Source organism: Panulirus ornatus, chromosome 52 (genome assembly GCF_036320965.1).
Source record: "Panulirus ornatus isolate Po-2019 chromosome 52, ASM3632096v1, whole genome shotgun sequence".
In the NCBI taxonomy this organism is placed as follows: Eukaryota; Metazoa; Arthropoda; class Malacostraca; order Decapoda; family Palinuridae; genus Panulirus; species Panulirus ornatus.
In genome coordinates, this window is record NC_092275.1 from 20,823,990 (window position 1) to 20,844,017 (window position 20,028).

General features: G+C 41.3%; 1 protein-coding gene across 2 annotated transcripts in view; it reads right to left on the reverse strand.

Annotated features, from left to right (window-relative positions):
* Window positions 1-16,055, reverse strand: part of LOC139765129 (uncharacterized) — a 630,861-nt gene extending 614,806 nt beyond the window's left edge. For both annotated transcript variants that reach the window (XR_011716582.1, XM_071692325.1), the window contains exon 1: window positions 15,954-16,055. The gene's annotated coding sequence lies outside the window, so the exon portion shown is untranslated. The remainder of the gene's footprint in view (window positions 1-15,953) is intronic.
* Window positions 16,056-20,028: the final 3,973 nt, after the last annotated feature.

Consider the following 20,028-nt stretch of genomic DNA (forward strand, 5'->3'; position numbering starts at 1 on the left):
CCTGCCAAACTCCAGTACCCCAGCTCTCGTGTTTCCAGGCCGACTCACCCTATCTCGTGCCTGCCTATCTGTCCCTCATCTGTTCTCTTCACTGTCTCGCCTCTGCCTCTGCCTCTGTCTCTCCTCCCCAATGCATTGTCCTTCTCTGCCTCGAGATCTGCCCTCTCCATCCGACAACACCCCACTCACTACCTAACCCCTTTCTTTTCCCTTACCTCATCGCAAATCCACTCCTCTTGCTGCCCCCTTTCTCTCTTGCCTCCATCCGTTGGTACATTCTGTCGCCTGCGGGAGCTGCTTATGTCCGACTTTGGGGGGAGGGAAAGGCTTATTTGTCTCCCCAGCGCAGGAGAGTGAGGGATTTTAGGAAACTAGGGACATCTGAGCCACGAATATATGAGGAAGAAAGGATCATTAGAGTAATGGACTTGGTTGGGTCTGATGATTTGAGGAAATAATGGATTATTGTTTAGTTTCTTTGTAATAGCGGAGACTCCTTGGGCAAATGAATGCCCTAATCAAGGCCATCTCAAGGATATATATATATATATATATATATATATATATATATATATATATATATATATATATATATATATCCTCGTCGAAGCCAGATACCTATTTGATCAACCAGCCCCAAGGGTAGGATGAACTGCTGGGTTAACTGTGGACCGATTACCGAGACCTGTATTTTCGAACTTAAGCGGGCCCTACCCCTAGGCGTTAATGCGTCACGGTCATGAACGTAGAACCGCTACACCATTGACGTTTATGCTATTCATTTCATAAAGGTATTAATGAGATGAGGGATGGATAGATTTAGAGAACCATGAAGTAATCTGTTAAGTCTTGGAACTATAAAGATAATACGAATGCTTAAGGATCCATAGGCAATGGTAACCTATGGATTCCAAAGCTTTTTGACCTTAGCCATCCCCAATAGGGCAAGGATTCACTTGTTTAAGATCCTACTGGATCAGGTGACCCGATGTGGTACGTCATGTTATAGTTCCAGGATTTAATTGATCTTTCATGTATGAGAAGTCCGACCATCGCGTTCGACGGAGTTCACGATCCTTAGAATCACGGATCTATAAAGGTTGCCATCAATGGAGTTTGGGAATCATGATTTTACCTGTAAACGAGACGAGAGAACCGAATAATGTCCAACACTGCGATATATGCGCGCGCAGGTGGCCGATATTTGTGGTTGGTATTTGTGTATTATGGAGTGACAGTTTTATACTCGTGTTGCCTCGTCTCTGAGACCTTATATGTATACTGTGTCTCTATAAGTGCGTACACACACACACAGACATACCTACACACACACACACACACACACACACACGCACCAGCCCAAGCTAGCCGCGAGCGAAGGATGTGGGCTTAGTGCCTCGCCCAGGATTCGAACCCATGCGGACCCGCGCTGACTTATGATCAGTACATGTGTGTGTGTGTGTGTGTGTGTGTGTGTGTGCGAAAGGAGATAGTAGAGACTGAATGTGAATAAATGCAAAGCACCGAAAGGGAAACAGGTTCGCTCTTCATCGTAAACAAGACGTCGGAAACAGTATCAGCCTAGCTGATGCTTCAGTACAAGAAAATACACTGAGGAATTCCTTATGGAAGTAATAGAAATATATAAGCTGACGGCACGTACATACGAAGCAAAGTCCTGAGTTAAGATATAGCTCTCCCGGAGGAAGACTTCCTGCTTGGGAAATTTCCCGGAGAATAACGTCTTCAGCAGTAACAGCTCCCGAAGGAGAAGCGTTTCTGGGAGACGGGGCGAAGACCTTCCCTCGCGGGGGGTATGTCGGCGGCCGCCAAGCGTGGCTGAGGAGTTAAAAAAGATGGTACACCATTGGGATGTCTTGTTCACGTACTGATGCACCGATTACCTCCACCGCCCCGATACCCGGTGAACAAGGGGCAAGGCCCCAGTAGTGGATGGAACGCTTAATGAAAAAAAGATTGCGTGATACCACAAGATGATGTTCAGTGAAAGACGAAGGTGTTGTTAGCTGGGATCACAACGGTTCGTATGGCCGTTGCCATGTGGTTGTACTGGGTTTGGTGATCAGGAAAAAGAGAAAACCTGTTTAGATGATTTAAAATTTCTTGCTGAAAGTATGGGACAAAATAAGAAATCTCGGAAATGTTTTACCTTTACGTCAGGAAACTCAGTGACGTGTGTGTGTGTGTGTGTGTGTGTGTGTGTGTGTGGAGGCACTGCTCAAAGACCCCCTCAACTGTTTGCCTCATGTGAGGAAGTGCTCGCTGGAATGTTCCACTTCCATGAGATGTGTTCAACGAATCCCAGGAACAAGCTTTTTGTCGTCCACTGTACACTAGGAGCCGTTGGAGTAGTGTTGTATGCCAGCCATATCGTGTTGTTCAAGTCTGTACCTAAAGCACGTGTAGCAAGCGTCTGACTCTCTTCAGATAAAGAATGAGCTGTTGAACACCTGATACATGCGAAATGTACCAAAAACAGACGGTTTTAGATCTGTGACGTTTATTAGCATGTGAACCTGTAATGTGAATGACTCAAAACGTGTAATGTAAATGACTCAAAAACCTGTAATGAATCGTATATAAGTAACAAAAATGTTTGATTTCTCAATCTTAGAACATCATCAAGAAATACCATAAGTAACACATACGAAATGTCTTCTGTTAGTGGCTTAAAGTTTTGCCGCATATCTAAACAGTTTGCTGGGTCAACAGACTGTGGCATGTAACCGGCCAAAATGCACTTGATGTGTTACAAAATCTTTTCGACTCATGCCTGGTCGTGGTGTGTCAATGTTTTTTTTTTCTATTGTTTTCGAAACTTGTGACCACCATCGAATCAAAAACTGGATATCGTTTGTCATAATTAATGTTAAGTACTAATTGAATGCCAGTGAGGCAATATGCCCAGTTAGTGCTGAAACATTGTTTTGGTTTAGTTAAGATCAGAGGGAAATGATCTATCATTAAAACAGTCAACTTTAAGAGTATACCCTGCCATAAAGCAAATTTTTCCCTCCCTATAACTTTAAACTTTCTGATAAAAAACGTGTGTATGATTATTTTTTCTCTGCTTGCTTCGCGACATCTAATGAAATATATTTCCACGTCAGTCGGTATGTGGATTTTATAAGTGTGTGTGTGTGTATTTTATAAGTGTGTGTGATTTTATAAGTGTGTGTGTAATTATCTATATCTGTAATTACTTAACTGTAGAGGGAGGGCATTTATAACTCGTGGGACCCCATCTCTTAAACATTCTTCCTCCATCAAAACAAATTTTTAAGCTTATACATGTTTTACATGTATAACCGTACAGTCATTCATTTCGATTCAGCCATCCCTCTTTGATTCTGTGAAAGTGCTTCTTTACTTCATTTTTTAATAAGTTTCTTATTTCATGTTATGCCGTCTGGTTACTCTATCCCTAATCCTCTCGAAGTACTGTTCACTGTCTTCATCATCAATCTCCTTCAAAAAACTTATAGTTGTGATCAGGTCACCCCTCACTCTTTTCTCCTCTAAGGTTGGCACATTTAAAGCATCTAGCCTTTCCCTGTAATTCAGCTTTCTTGATTCTGGTACAGTCGTTGTTGGCCCCATCTCTGGACCATTTCTATTTGCTCTGTACTTCTTGAGGTGCGGTGACCGAACTGAAGAAAGATATTCTGGTTTTGGCCTTATGTAGGATATGAACAACTTGCGAAAGACATCCTTATCCATTTACTTGAAACCTCATATAGTGTTTGCTAGCAGAGAGTTTTTCCCCCTTGACTATTCTTACAAGTTAGGGAATGATGTTGACTCCCAAATCCTACCCCCTAGGCCCTCTATCTCCTCAAGTGCTTGAGTCTCAAGCTATTATTTACTTCCTGTAGCTCCGATCCCCTTACTCAAGGTAGAAGTTTCCTCGCCCCTCTGTTGGCCATTTCCTATCAATCCTTCGTGCTTCCTCCCGCTGGGGATTTCAGTATGGCAATGCAACCATCTTTTCCTCGTGCATGGAAGTCATCCTCACGCCTGACAATATATAGGTTGCTACCGTTATAAGCTAACTTCTTATTTTCATTTGGACAAGTTAGGTGTTATGTGTATATTTTTAGAGGACCTTTATGTAGACTAATTCCTATAAATTGCTCCCTGATATGTAGAAGTCATAAACTATTCTAGTTTCATTGTTCCCTCATCTTCACCATCGTTCATCTCTTCGAAGTGAATTTCATTGGATTATCGGCCTACCAGTGCTGGATCCCTGTCAAGGTCTCTGAATACGTTATCAAAACTGCGATTACATGTAATTTTCTCATACGCTTCGCATGATCCGCAAGCACGTTTGCATGTGGCGTGACTTCATGTGACAAAGACATTAGCATATCTCAGAAAGAATGCCGGGCCCAGAACCGAGCCCTGTGGGAACGCGCGCGAGACTTTCCCTGCACGATAAGGCTTTTCTGTCATGTGTCTTACGTTCTCTCTCTGTCAGATAATTTTCCGTCCATCGATGGAATATTTCCAGTCTTGTATGAGCACCGCTTCTCATATTTTTTTCTACTGAAAAGAAATCTACGGTAGTACCTTACTCAGTTGTACAAGTCCAACAGACTGACGAGGCTAGATCCCATCGTATGAAGCTCATATATCTTCATAATGCAGAAGCCTTATCATCCTTCTTATACATTCATACACCGCCTTGCTTTGGAACACAGCCGTTTCGTGAAGACCAAGTTTCTTGTGTGACTTTTCGTGGAAGGAGAAGAAAAGTTTGCTCTCTTTCAGTTAACCCTCACCTAACGATTTTCTAGGCAACATCTCGAGGGGGTCTGTAAAAGAGTTTCACCACAGCCCTTGAGCACGAAGGATCAAAAGGCTGTCGTGACCGTGTGCCTCATAGGGGATTAGATCCTTCATAAGTCTACTTATGTTTAATTTAATGGTTTAATGCCCTCTATGATTCTGCTGGTGGTGGTAGGAATCTCCATCTTTCTTTTCATGTTAGCTGAGACGGCACGGGCAGCTGAGGCCCTAATCAAGGCCATCCCATTAACGCTATATATATATATATGTATATATATATATATATATATATATATATATATATATATATATATATATATATATATATATATATATATATATATATATATTCTAACCTGAGCCAGGTACCCATTTTATCGACCAACATTTAGAGGTGGATGAACAGCTGAGTTGACTATGGGCCAACTGTCGTAACCAGGATTCGAACCTATGCGCTCTACCCTGACTGGCTCTCATTTTCTCTTGGTGAGTTTTTGGAATGGCTTCTGATTTGATTTCTCTCTATTCTTCTCATAATTTTTCGCCTCTCTCTTCATTTTCTGTAATAATCATTCCTTTCTCTCTTGTACCTTTGGGTATTGTGTGACTGTCGCCTTGTCTGTACCTTCCCCATGGGTAATATCTATTGTCATTGGTCTTTTGATATTGCCTATTATTAAGCCACGTCTGTTTGATCTCTGTCCACTTCTCTCCCTCTCCTTCCTCCGGTACCCGACTCATTTACGCCCTCTTTCTGGCATTAGGGAGTCTCCTGTAACACTGGTCTGCACTCACACATCGGAGTCCCGGTATCAGTTAACGTTCCATTGGAAATTCCAGACTTCAGCAAAGTGTCTATCTATCTCCTCTCTGTAATTATGTTTCCCTCTCTCTTTTTTTCCCTCCCCCTTTTTGATGCCTCTTCATTACCTAGATATCTACAAAATTCAATCGTTTCCTCTCGAGTTTTACAGACTACTCCGTTATGTGTGTGTGTGTGTGTGTGTGTGTGTGTGTGTGGGGATATGTGGGGGGGAGAACCAAGATAAAAAGAAAAAAAAAGAGCTTCTACGTCTGCTACGAACAGTGACTCGTCGTTGGGGGGAAAGTTTCCTCAAAGATATTCTAAAAACTTTTACCACAATGTCTCATTCCAGCGAGAGGGTTCCAGCAGATCCAGTCGACTTTATGGACTTAAAAACCTTCACATTCTCATGACCAGTCTACTGCCGCAACTCGTAATTTACACCGTCTTACTTTCATCATTACGTTCAATCTAGAATACAATTTTAGATCTTGTTCACAAGCTCTTTCCTACGTCGTATTTAAGACCACACACGGGTCAGGGACATCTCTTCGTCTGTGACCGAACGCGTAAGGGGAATAAGAACAGAAATCATTAGTCTTTGTCAATCTCGGTCCTCCACTTGTCGTATACCGCTGGAGTGGAAACCCCATCAGCTGGTACCTCATTAAAGTTTAGTTCTGGAAGTACACATCCCTAACTTCTCTTTCTCAACTTTAAGTTCAGTTCTATTCCTTGGAAAGCAAAATAAGGAATGAAAACTGCTGTTGCTAGGTACCCCTGAACAGTGTATGTGGCAGATGTCAAGAATCATGTAATACAGTGTATATATATACAGTATATACAATACGTACAATAGAACATGCATAACTTTACATATACACAGAATATACGAGACAAGGAGATTCCCTTAAAACGTCAATAGTACTTATAGAATACGTGGCTAACGTGGCATGTTCTCTTTTTGTATATTCCCTGTTGGTAATACAGGCTGTTAGCGAACGACTGGATTGACTGCCTCGGTAAACACTGTCTGAAACGAGCATGATAATAGTTGGTAATGTTAATGTTTTCCCAACTTAATCCCTTATCTTCCAAATCTCTCTGCCAGCTGTGTTAGTGCATGCATTTGTTTCAGTCCCCGACTATTAAAGGTTTCCTAGATTCAAATTGTTACTGCACCCTCCCCCTATCTCTCTCTCTCTCTCTCTCTCTCTCTCTCTCTCTCTCTCTCTCTCTCTCTCTCTCTCTCTCTCTCTCTCGTGTGTGCGTGTGTGTAAGCGGTCAAGCAAGCACCGACAGGGGAAAAGGATGTTCAAGCAACCGTCGGCAGCGGAAGAGCCAAGTTGTCTATTTGCCAGATGCTCAAAAAAAAAGGAAAAAGGAGGAGGGAATAGAAGGTCAACGTCAAATGGGAAAAGAGGCCTCTTGGTGTCCAGGCGGGTGTGAATACGTCTTTGATCCAAGGCGGGACGAGGATGCGCCTCAAGAGTTCCACCAACAGGAGCAGGTCGATACAATCATCAACACATTCAGAAAGGAAATTGGTTTTGTTGTTATCATAATAACACTGGTTTTGTTGTTATCATTAGTGTTATTATTATTATTATTAATATTATTATTATTATTATCATTATTATTATTGTTATTGTTATTATTATTATTGTTATTATTATTATTATTATTATTATTATTATTATTATTATTGTTATTATTATTATTATTATTATTATTATTATTATTATTATTATTATTGTTATTATTATTATTGTTATTATTATTGTTATTATCATTATTATTATTATTATTATTATTATTATTATTATTATTATTTTATCCCTGGGGATAGGGGAGAAAGAATACTTCCCACGTATTCCCTGCGTGTCGTAGAAGGCGACTAAAAGGGGAGGGAGCGGGGGGCTGGAAATCCTCCCCCTCTCGTTTTTTTTTTAGTTTTCCAAAAGAAGGAACAGAGAATTGGGCCAGGTGAGGGTATTCCCTCAAGGCCCAGTCCTCTGTTCTTAACGCTACCTCGCTAATGCGGGAAATGGCGAATAGTTTGAAAGAAAAAAGAAAAGATTATTATTATTATTATTATTGTTATTATTATTGTTATTGTTATTATTATTGTTATTATTATTATTGTTATTACTATTATTATTATTATTATTATTATTATTATTATTATTATTATTATTATCATTATTGTTGTTGTTACTATAATTGTGATTATTATTATTATTATTGTTATTATTGTTATCATTATTATTATTATCATCATTATTGTTGTCATTATTATCATTATTATTATCATTATTATTATTATTATGATTATTATTATTATTATTATTATTATTATTAGTATTATTATTAGTAGTATTATTATTATTATCATTAATGATATTAATATCATCATTATGATTATTAATACTATTATCATTTGCTCTAGTAGTATAAGTACTAGTAGAAGTAGTAGTAGTGGTAGGAACAGTGATTATAGTTGTAGTCTCTCATTATGTTTTATTACTTCTTTGCATTTTCATTTTCAAATTAACATTCAAACTAATCAATTTCGTCTTCATCTTATGAAAGTTATCATATGCATCAAAGTATGTGTCTGAACTTCCAGTTATCTGGTCTTAAAGTTTTCTATCATGTCTCTGTCTGGTGCTGAGTCTTCCTTTATGTTTTCCCACAGTTAAGCTTTTTATCATTAGTCTGTATCTCTGTTGTATCATTTTTTTACAAGAATATCTCTCCTGATTGATTGGGTTTGCCTATTCGTAATGCTACATCCGTTTTCTAACGCTCCTCCGTGCAGTGTTTATCTATTGCGATGTATATATTATTTCCACCTTGAAGAAATATTCGTTTTCTTTATCTATTTCCACGACGTATCGTATTTCCTTCTGTTGTTTTTCTAATTTTATTTCTGATGCCTTTGGCAGACATGTTTTCTGGCTTAGTGTTTTACGTTTTTCTTACCTGTTCATTATTTGTTCAGAGTGATTCCTGTTTCTGTTGAAATGCATTTCATATTTGCTCATCTGTGTATCTGTCTGTCTGTCTCTGTCTGTATTATGTCTGATTCTTTGTCTGTCTGTATTTATGTAGGTTTCTTTGTATGTCTGTCTATTGATCTGTCTATTAGCTGTCTGCATGTCTATCTGTTTGTCTGTTGTCTCTCTGTTTGTCTGTTGTCTCTCTGTCTGTTTGTCTCTTGTCTGTCTGTCTGTCTTATCTGTTTGACTGTTGTCTCTCTGTCTGTTTGTCTGTTGTCTGCCTGTCTGTCTTATCTGTTTGTCTGTTGTCTCTCTGTCTGTTTGTCTGTTGTCTGTCTGTCTGTCTTATCTGTTTGACTGTTGTCTCTCTCTGTCTGTTTGTCTGTGGTCTGTCTGTCTTATCTGTTTGTTGTCTGTTTGTTGTCTGTCTGTCAGTCTGTCTGTCTGTCTGTCTTATCTGTTTGACTGTTGTCTCTCTGTCTGTTTGTCTGTGGTCTGTCTGTCTTATCCGTTTGTCTGTCTGTCTGTTTGTTGTCTGTCAGTCTGTCTGTCTGTCTGTCTTTCTGTGTGTCTCCTTGTGTATGACATTATACCAATTGCTTGTCTTCTCTTGCGAGGCGCCATTGAAATATTCAGGAAATGAATGAGTATAAATGTTTTGCTGTAAGTTCGCTGTTCGCAGGTGTTTAAAGTAATTTAGTTCGTTACTAAGCGGTTTAATACTTGTGCATAATGTGATGACGCATCTTGCTCCTAACCGTGAATTGTTATTGATAATTGTCTTTGAAGAGTCTGTGGTATAAAATAAAAGCTTACGTACGTTATATTTCATCTTTTAAAGTCCTCTCTCTCTCTCTCTCTCTCTCTCTCTCTCTCTCTCTCTCTCTCTCTCTCTCTCTCTCTCTCTCTCACACACACACACACACACACACGCAGAAACACACGGAGAAAATTAGGAATAGTACATAAGTAATACGTATCTACATACATAAGTAGGCATAATTGGAATTTGCCTTACTATAGTTGCGTTATAAGTGTAAAGTTATGTTGGGCGAGGTTGTATAATCGTTGGATGAGGCTACATAATCGTTGGGTGAGGTGGTATAATCGTTGGGTGAGGTTGTATAATCGTTGAGTGAGGTTGTATAATCGTTGGGTGAGGTTGTATAATCGTTGGGTGAGGTTGTATAATCGTTGGGCGAGGTTGTATAATCGTTGGGCTAGGTTGTATAATCGTTGGGTGAGGCTGTATAATCGTTGGGCGATGTTGTATAATCGTTGGGTGAGGTTGTATAATCGTTGGGTGAGGTTGTATAATCGTTGGGTGAGGTTGTATAATCGTTGGGTGAGGTTGTATAATCGTTGGGTGAGGTGGTATAATCGCTGGGCGAGGTTGTATAATCGTTGGGCGAGGATTATAATCGTTGGGTGAGGTAGTATAATCGCTGGGCGAGGTTGTATAATCGTTGGGTGAGGTTTATAATCGTTGGGCGAGGTTGTATAATCGTTGGGCGATGTTGTATAATCGTTGGGTGAGGGTGTATAATCGTTGGGTGAGGTTGTATAATCGTTGGGTGAGGTTGTATGATCGTCTGTGGATGAAAAGGAGGGCGGTCCCCTCGAAGATCTCTCTCTGAAGGAATCCAACCTTTCCCTGCTCATGATTGTACCGCGTCCTTGTGGCTTCAAGGTCTTCATGAATAGGGTGCTTGGGTTGTAGAATTATAAATGATTATACTCATTATATATGTTTTATGTGTGTGTATGTTTGTGTGTGTGTTTTGTGTGTGTGTGTGTGTGTGTGTGTGTGTGTGTGTGTGTGTGTGTGTGTGATTACTAAGTTTGTAAGTTACGGGGAAGGAGTTCTGTATTCGTGTTTCTCCTTTATGTACCATATCTTTATTCTTACATGTTTATACATACGTACACGTAATCTGTATCTTTCGCACACACCCACATACACAAACCTGCCCCAGATAGAATATGAACACCTGGGTTGGGTGTGGGCCGACCGCCTCGCCCAAGATTCGAATTCACACAGGTTTGATCCCGGGCCGTCCCGCGTTGGCTCATGGTCAGTAACTCTAACCCCTCCATTAGTGAAGCCCGGAAATGGTTGTGTGTGTCTGTGTGTTTGTGTGTGTGTGTGTGTGTGTGTGTGTGTGTGTGTGTGTGTGTGTGTGTGTGTGTGTGTGTTAATACAAGAGAAGGAGGAGGATTTACGATCATGGAGTCATCTCTCTTTATCTTGACATCATTCACGTCTCTGAACTTCGTAATGCTCTCGACGCTCGCAGGTTCGTCTAGTGTAACTCAACTCCGGTCATCCATTATTCTGATATTACTTCTCATTGGCTTTTTTTTTTACCTCAAGTTTCATGCTGTGATTCCTTGAAATTGCCTCTGGTTATTCAGCCTTTGAGTCTTTGGAGGAACTGTTCAATGTCAGCATTATGGATGGCCTCTTATCACTCACTCTATCTCATCTCTCTTTACTCTGATCACCAGTTATCTTGTTCTCCTCTCAATCTCTTCTCGTGTGTGCCTCTGTAATTACCTCATCTAAAATCTGAGAAGCATATTGTAAATATGACTTAATTCTTGAAGTGAACTGTCTATATAGTATATATAGTGGATATATATAGTATATATATCGGGGAGAAAGAATACTTCCCACGTATTCCCTGCGTGTCGTAGAAGGCGACTAAAAGGGGAGGGAGCGGGGGGCTGGAAATCCTCCCCTCTCATTTTTTTTTTTTTTTCTTATTTTCCAAAAGAAGGAACAGAGAATTGGGCCAGGTGAGGGTATTCCCTCAAAGGCCCAGTCCTCTGTTCTTAATGCTACCTCGCTAACGCGGGAAATGGCGAATAGTTAGAAAAAAAAAAAAAAAAAATATATATATATATATATATATATATATATATATATATATATATATATATATATATATATATATATATATATATATATATATATATATATTCCCTTAGCCATGTACTTATACGCGATTCTAATATTGGCCAGAAGATTTTTCGTCGCCTCCACTTATGTTTCTTGTTAAGGCAGAACTCTCTGATTGACAGATAAGGTACAATGTCGATTCCCAAGTCCCTCTCATACAGAGAGACTCCTCAAGTTTATTTCATTTATAGAAAACATTCGTCTCCCAGTGTCGATTCCTAAGTCTCCCCCCCTCACACACACACACACACACACACACACACACTCAAGTAACTCTTCAGGAAACAGGCAAATAGTGATTTACAGTCCTATGCACGCATGTACAAGCACTGACACACACACATACACACACACACACACACACACACACACACACACAGACATACACACATCCTGAAGTTTATTTCCTTTTGGAGAAGATTCGTCTCCAATGTCTCCATTCACTGAGTAACACCCTCATCACTTTGCGAGCTCCCGGGTCGGATTTCATGAATCATGCACAAGACCCGACATTGGAGTATGTCTTAAGTCCCCTCGTAACTTGGTGCAATTCTCTTCGCTCCTTAATTCCCTCGTGACCTTAGTATCAACCTCGAACATGCCTCAGGTGAATCATTCGGGTAGATAAGAAAGAGAGAAGTGGTGTGTGTGTGTGTGTGTGTGTGTGTGTGTGTGTGTGTGTGTGTGTGTGTGTGTGTGTGTGTACGCGATCAAGTCTTATATAAGCGGTTTATTCAGAATATATCATCCACACAGACCTAGGCTCATAATTTCAGTGTGCAATTCATTCTAGGTCTAAGCTTGTACACAGCTGTCACTGTGTGCGTGTTTACGTGAGACCCCCCCCCCCCCCCCATACCTGCTTGTGTGCTTTTGACTGTGGTCGAACGTGCACTTGTGAATGTTTAAGATAATGAGTGTTTATATGTGTGTGTGTGTATATGTGTGTGTCAGTGCTTGTACATGCGTACATAGGACTGTAATTCACTATTTGCCTGTTTCCTGAAGAGTTACTTGAGTGTGTGTGTGTGTGTGTGTGTGTGTGTGTGTGTGTGTGTGTGTGTGTGTGTTTACATTTTGCCTTCTTGGCGAACAATAGAAGCCTTACCTTTCTAATCTGATGATTATGAGGCAGCGTAATGAGAAGGGAGGCGTGAAGCAACACTCACACTGTGACCTCATATATTCCCGTATTCCGACGAGATACTCACACATGTACGACGAGTCCGGTTAGTTGATTTATGGAGTGTTTTGAATCACTGATTCTTGGTTATATTGTAAACATGATATTCGGATAAGTCACTCTTTTTTTTTTCTGGTCGTAACACTTAGTTTTTTGTCAGAATTAGTTACCTTTAGTTTTCGAATATATATAAATCAAATGTTCGGATGAACAGAATTAAGCCTGTAATTGTCACTTAACGGATGAATAACTTCGTCCTTGTCGTATAAACCATCCGGACGTTCATATAACGGATGCCTCTTCAGTCTATCATGACTTCTAATCACTCATTTATCCGATTCATCCTTTTCTCTCTGTTTTACGCATCCGCCTAAACCTCTGGATCACTTGAATATCGTAACCGAACTTACGGATAACACTTAATCACGAGTCCGGATAAGGTACATGTTCTGAGCCATTCCATTACTCAATGGCTTCATCCTTTTAGTCAAGAGGTATGGCTGGGCAGCCTATTTCAAAGTACAGTCGAATATTCCTTTGGTTTTCCAGCCAGATTTTGTCCTTTTTCTCTTGGATGTGATAAGCCAAACACGCATCACCTTACGGGAATTCGACACTCTTATTTTCCTGTATGTTGTATAAGCGAGTGAGTTCCTGTCTCTTTCCTCTACACTCTTCTTCGCTACGGGCGCATTACCACACCTTCAGTGCATGTGAGAGAGAGTACAGTCGCATATTCTTTTGGTTTTCCAGCCAGATTTTGTCCTTTTTCTCTTGGAATGTGATAAGCCAAACACGCATCACCTTACGGGAAGTCGACACTCTTATTTTCCTGTGTGTTGTATAAGCGAGTGAGTTCCTGTCTCTTTCCTCTACACTCTTCTTCGCTACGGGCGCATTACCACACCTTCAGTGCATGTGAGAGAGAAGTCAACACTGTAGGAAAAAGTTCCTGTGATAGTCAGTGTGGCACTGTTTTTTGACGCAGCACTTTTGTGTGACGGAGCACTGTTGTGTGACGGAGCACTGTTGTGTGACGGAGCACTGCTGTGTGACGCAGAACTGTTGTGTGACGCAGCACCCTCTTCCATCCCGAATGCGTGACGCAACTTTCTAACTCGCGTTGTGGCTCATGGCACTTGATTCTGGTTCTTGGAAGAACTGGTTGTTCTTTTACTTCCCATCACACTGAATGGAACAGTAGCTCCTGGATATGCACTGCCACCACCCCAACAGCCCTCTCTCTCTCCACTAAGCGCCGCTAAGCTCAAAATCTGTGCTTGTGGACGCTCAAACCTCCCATGTCAACACGTGCTTCGTACTGTCTTTAATTGGTCAGCGATGGTGTCACTGCAGGTGCCCGCTTAGACGAACTCTGTAAGATGTCACTGCCAGTCTCACTGTTGCAGTTGTCTGGCACTGTTGAGAGATACCTTCCCGTCACTGTCTATCACTGGCAGAGAGATGCCTGTTATCTTAATTCATGATAGGAGTAACTTTTTTTGTTTCACTGTAACAGGTGAGTCTTACCCTGTTATATACCAATCTTTTGCCTATAGTAGTAGTGCCTTTTCGAATCCCTATAGCCACTGTCTGTCACAGACAGATGCAAGTTTGTTTTTTCCACTGTCTGCACATGGTAAGGGGAAGTACTTCCAATGTCAAATGGTCTCTCATATCTCTCTTAATCCTGGTCTATCTTGTGGTCTGTCACCGTCCCTCACAGGTCATTAGAAGTCTTCTACACACAGTCAGTCACGAATTAGGATTGGCCCTTGGGTCATAGCCTGTTATACAGAAAGAAGAAAAAATCCCCTCCACCTTTCACCGGAAGAAGTATCTCTTCTACAATTGTCTCTACGAGTGAGCCCCTCTGACACAGTCTCTTAGATATGAAGTCTTCTTTCCACCCATCTGTCATTCTCTGTTAGTCATAGGTGGGCATTCCTCCCACTATCTAGCGTTGCAAGGAATGGAGAACCCCCTCACACCAGAATCTCATCCAGGTACGAGACGAACCTTCCACCAAAGTCTCTCACAGGCAACAATTTACCCATCTGCCTCAGTCTCTCGCATGGAGCAGTCACCCATTACTAACACCTCTTACTAACAGGGGGTAACTCTTCTAACGCTGTACCTCACTGTACCTCTTATTTGAAGGAACTACCCTGTAACCACTATATCTCTTACTGGTAAGAGATATCCATCCACCAGTGTCTCTTATTGGTAGAAGAAGTCACCTCAGCACCGTTGTCTCTCGGTAAAAATTACCCTTCCGTCACTATCTCTCACCGGTAAGATTTACCCTTCCACCGCTGTATTTCAGTGGTAGAAGATTCTCTTCCATTACCGTCACTGGTAGAGAGGTCTCTCCTCTCACTTAACTCCCCCTCTCCCTCCCCTCACCAGTGTGAGTTACCATCCATTCGCCGATACCACTTAGCCAACGAACATGATTTTTTTTTTTCTTTTTTTTACCTCACACTGTACCTAGAGGCCAATCTGATACTAGTACAAATGGAAATTTAGATGTGGACTTTAATAGCAAATGCTGTATACCATTAGCAATAGGCAGGCTTAATCCATGGCAAATCCCTTAGTATTCAATGAACTTAACACCACCACTTCTCTGACCTATCACTTATCTCACATCTAACTACTTTACTCGCTCATGCAACCACCGACACACCGAACTTCTCCTCTCCTTCTCCTCTCTGACCCTAAATCTCCGACCCTCTATCCTATCCAAGATCTCAGCTTTAGACAAACGCTCTGGGACAGACACCAGTGTCTAATGATTACACTAATGATTACACTAATGATTACATTGATCTCGTGTGTGTGTGTGTGTGTGTGTGTGTCTCATCACGATCGTCTGATCTGATACCTCTCTAGCTAATCAAATCCTATGACACCAGCTATTCAGAAAGACTTCACTCTCCTTCAAGCCAAGTCCCAGAAACATACAATCTCGAAAATCCATTGAGAAGTTAGGCATCTTATAACAAAAATTCGTCCAATTGGTCACGTAGTGAATCTCAAGTCGCCTTCAGTCAACTTGTGGAAACTACTTCAGATAGTGTCTGTGTACATATATCAATCCTCTGGCTTATCGCACAGATACACACACACACACACACACACACACACACACTCTCTCTCTCTCTCTCTCCCTCTATTTGTATATACCGCTGTTCAACATCACACGTCTTTTCCCTGGCGTCGAATCGCGTGTCACGGGTGAGCGCCGCGGTTACCCAGGTCGCCTCACCGAGCAGAGAGGAACACCTCTGCCTCCACCGAGTCAGAGGAACAACTGGCTCGCCAGGCTGGAGCTCACTCTTTCCAAGCTGCCTCCAACCTCCAGCTGAGACACTCCGTGCCACTGGTCGCTGGCCAGGGCCAGGCATCGCCGTGTTGGACGGTCAGGTGTCATGTCACCGAGGGGATGTTATCGTGCAGGGTAAGGTGATGTTAGGAAGGGGAGGTGATGTGATCGACCAAAGTGATTGCAGCCGAAGGGGTCGTGTTACCTAACCAGTTGCATCTGCTGTGTAATGCAGGATGATATCATCGTAAGGACACGGTACATGGTATAGGATTATGTCACTCGTATGATGCAGGATGATGTCGCCATGGGGATACGTCGTATAACGTAGGATGATGTCGTAACTGGGATGCGCCGTAGATCGTAGGATGATGTAACGGGGATACGCCGTAGAACGTAGGATGATGCCACTGCTAGGACACGTTGTGCAGTGTAGAATGATATGACTTCGAGGAATCATTGCACGGTGTGAGATGACGTCAAAACATGGTCGTATCGCATGGTGGAGGATGATGTCACCACAATATATATATATATATATATATATATATATATATATATATATATATATATATATATATATATATATATATATATATATATATTATCCCTGGGGATAGGGGATTAAGAATACTTCCCACGTATTCCCTGCGTGTCGTAGAAGGCGACTAAAAGGGGAGGGAGCGGGGGGCTGGAAATCCTCCCCTCTCGGTTTTTTTTTTTTTTTTTTTTCAAAAGAAGGAACAGAGAATTGGGCCAGGTGAGGGTATTCCCTCAAAGGCCCAGTCCTCTGTTCTTAACGCTACCTCGCTAATGCGGGAAATGGCGAATAGTTTGAAAGAAAGAAATATATATATATATATATATATATATATATATATATATATATATATATATATATATATATATATATATATATATTTATATTTTATTTATTTTGCTTTGTCGCTGTCTCCCGCGTTTGCGAGGTAGCGCAAGGAAACAGACGAAAGAAATGGCACAAACCACCCCCATACACAATGTACACACACACACACGCCCACACACGCAAATATACATCCTATACATCTCAATGTACACACATATATATACACACACAGACATATACATATATACCCATGCACACAATTCACACTGCCTGCCCCTATTCATTCCCATCGCCACCTCGCCACACATGGAATACCATCCCCCTCCCCCCTCATGTGTGCGAGGTAGCACTAGGAAAAGACAACAAAGGCCCCATTCGTTCACACTCATTTCCAGCTGTCACGCAATAATGCCCGAAACCACAGCTCCCTTTCCACATCCAGGCCCCACACAACTTTCCATGGTTTACCCCAGACGCTTCACATGCCCTAATTCAATCCACTGACAGCACGTCAACCCCGGTATACCACATCGATCCAATTCACTTTATTCCTTGCCCGCCTTTCACCCTCCTGCATGTTCAGGCCCCGATCACTTAAAATCTTTTTCACTCCATCTTTCCACCTCCAGTTTGGTCTCCCACTTCTCCTCGTTCCCTCCACCTCCGACACATATATCCTCTTGGTCAATCTTTCCTCACTCATTCTCTCCATGTGCCCAAACCATTTCAAAACACCCTCTTCTGCTCTCTCAACCACGCTCTTTTTATTTCCACACATCTCTCTTACCCTTACATTACTTACTCGATCAAACCACCTCACACCACACATTGTCCTCAAACATCTTATTTCCAGCACATCCATCCTCCTGCGCACCACTCTATCCATAGCCCACGCCTCGCAACCATACAACATTGTTGGAACCACTATTCCTTCAAACATACCCATTTTTGCTTTCCGAGATAATGTTCTCGACTTCCACACATTCTTCAAGGCTCCCAGAATTTTCGCCCCCTCCCCCACCCTATGATCCACTTCCGCTTCCATGGTTCCATCCGCTGCCAGATCCACTCCCAGATATCTAAAACACTTTACTTCCTCCAGTTTTTCTCCATTCAAACTCACCTCCCAATTGACTTGACCCTCAACCCTACTGTACCTAATAACCTTGCTCTTATTCACATTTACTCTTAACTTTCCTCTTTCACACACTTTACCAAACTCAGTCACCAGCTTCTGCAGTTTCTCACATGAATCAGCCACCAGTGCTGTATCATCAGCGAACAACAACTGACTCACTTCCCAAGCTCTCTCATCCCCAACAGACTTCATACTTGCCCCTCTTTCCAAAACTCTCTCTCTCTCTCTCTCTCTCTCTCTCTCTCTCTCTCTCTCTCTCTCTCTCTCTCTCTCTCTCTCTCTCTATATATATATATATATATATATATATATATATATATATATATATATATATATATATCACCCTTCGGCTTATTCAGTTATTTTTTTTCTTCTAAACTGGTTTTCATTTGTAATTATAGTACAAGCTCTATGCACTAGACCACAACCAGAAAGCAGAGACAGACCCATCCATTAACCGTTGTTTGTTTCTATTTCTGAATATGAAAACTAGCACACCTAAGAAGCTTAGGTGCAGTGATGTATGAAACGCTTCGAAAATTCTGCCTTTAGGAAAGAAAAAAAAGAAGGAAAGAAAATGGTCCGTGTTATTTGTTGTGAAAACGGGAGGAAGGGTGACGACCTTGAGAGTACATGGGTTTATTGAGGATGAGTCGTATTTTTGCATTACTGTTGGCGGGGTTATCTTTTTAATTACTATGACAACAATATTTCATCAAAAAAGAGAATTATATTCACTTGGTAATTACGTACGTAGTCGACTTACGTGAAAGAAAAATGCCGGTGAAAAATATTTTTGACAGAAATAAAAACTCGTAATAGATTATACTGTTTTAGTATTGATACATTTTTGTTATTGATACGATTGGTGAATTGCATTGCTTCTAAACGTTGATAGATAGATAGATAGATAGATAAGTAGATCGATAGATGGATTGATCGATAGATGGATAGATAAGTAGATAGATATGTAGATAGATGGATAGATAGATGGATATAGGTGTTACCGGACTGTGCTTGGTTAATGTTTTGCCGGGAGTGAATGGTCGGTCACGTTTGGCGAGGCTTGATCATCGTTCGGTCCTTGTACACGCACGCGCCTTGCCACCTTGGTGAGAACTCCGTGGTACTTCTTGCAGCTTTCCTCCGTATCTTCCTCCACAGCTCATCTCTGTCAACTCTACCCCATGCTTTCTCCACATCCGTCAGTGCCACATACAGATACGTCTGTTTCTGTAAGTATTTCTCGACACAAATTCTTCACAGCGATCATCTGATCCCTAAATCTTTTTGCTACTCCCCAAACAACATTGCTCAACTCCCTTTCAGTCACCACTCTCTCTTACAACTTTCCAGGTGCACTCAACAAACTTGTACCACTGTAATCCAAACATTCACCTTTATTTCCCTTGCCTCTATAAAGTAGCACTACATGGGCATTACTCCTATCCACACAAACACTGAAAATCCTAACTAACCAGTCAATAATGCAGTCACCCATTTACTAAGAAATCTAACTGTAGTACCATCATCTTCAGCCGCCTTGCCACATTTCATCTTGATTAAGATTTTCACACACTCTTGTTCCACCAAACCACTTACTAAAACTCTCTCACTTCGCATACATCCACATACATTACTCCCTTCGTGTCTTCACATTCACTCATCAGTCCTCAAAGTACTCACTCAACCTACTGTCCACCTCATCTCTGTTTGTTACCAGTTCTCTGTTTACCCCCTTTCACCGACGTTCCCATTCGTACTCATGTTTTTCTCTCAGTATTAATCTCCTTCCAAAAGATTTTCTCTTCACCATGAAGTTTGCTGATTCTTCCTCATCCCAACTCTAATTTGCTCTCTTTTTCAGCCCTTGCACTTTACTCTTGACCTCCTTGCGCTTTCTCTTGAACATTTCTCAATCATTTGTGCT